Source organism: Alligator sinensis, unplaced genomic scaffold, assembly GCF_000455745.1.
Source record: "Alligator sinensis unplaced genomic scaffold, ASM45574v1 scaffold267_1, whole genome shotgun sequence".
In the NCBI taxonomy this organism is placed as follows: Eukaryota; Metazoa; Chordata; order Crocodylia; family Alligatoridae; genus Alligator; species Alligator sinensis.
The window spans coordinates 13,819-14,903 of NW_005842100.1; positions in this window are offsets into that span (position 1 = coordinate 13,819).

Sequence of the window (1,085 nt, forward strand, 5' to 3'; positions counted from 1 at the left end):
CCAGCTTCACAGTTACAGAATTGGCACTGGGAGGGAAGGATCTCCCAGCACTGGCCCTGCAACTGCAGTCACCAGGAGAAAAGGATCTTCCAACATCAGCCCTGTGATCATGGACCAGGCACTGGGAGAGAAGGATCTTCGAGCCAGGGCCTTGGGAGCATGAAGCTGGTGCTGGGAGATGAGGATCTCCCAGCTCCCACTCCCCAATCATGGAACGGGGGCTGGAGTGCCCTGCTGCGGGAGGGTGGTGGGGCTGGGGAGCCTGTTCCCCACCCAGCTCCACAATGAGCTGGGTAGAGAACAGACTCTCCAGCCCCTGCCCTGTGATTGCAGAGCTGGGGCTGGGAACTGTCTCAGTCAGGGGCGGGTCCCAGGCCCATGCCCCAATCAAGGTGTGGGGCTTGGACAGAATTGCAGGGGTGGGGCAGGAATCCCTGCCCAGCCAGGGGATTATTGCTGGCTGCCTTGCCCACAGATCAGGACAGGGGGCTGGGATATGCCCTGCTGCAGGTCTTTCCAAGTCCCCTGCCCCCAGTTGCGGAGCCAGGCCATAAGCTTCCTGCTGCTGGGGTAGGGGAACATTGTACCTACCTGGGCTCCTGGGGTGGAGCCAGCCCTGACAGCCCCCAGGGGCAGGGAGCAATGTCCTGGCCCTGTGCTTCCTGCCAGGTCCTGGGCTAGCACCCAGAGGAAGCCTAGAGCTCTTCCTGGCTGCTTCAGGGAGCCAGTGCAGGGCCAGAAGATTGCAGTCATGAGCATGTATAAATGCCTGCCTGGGTCAGTTTACTCCAGAGTAATTTACTGTATAATAAACTGATCCTGCATTATCTGCATGTACAGACACATCCCCTGTGTGGCAAGTAGAATGAATTGTGGTCATGAGAATGTGGTTGTCATCCCTCTCCATCTACTGCAAGTGTCTAGAGTTGTTCTTTGCCAAACTTAAGATAAAGCAGGGGTCATCAACCAGGGGTACACATAGCCCTAGGGGTACTTGGAAAGGTAATAAGAGGTACACATGGGTGGGCAGGGGCAGAGCACACCCTGGGGCATGGGGGCGGCAGCATCTCCCCCAGCATGTTTCC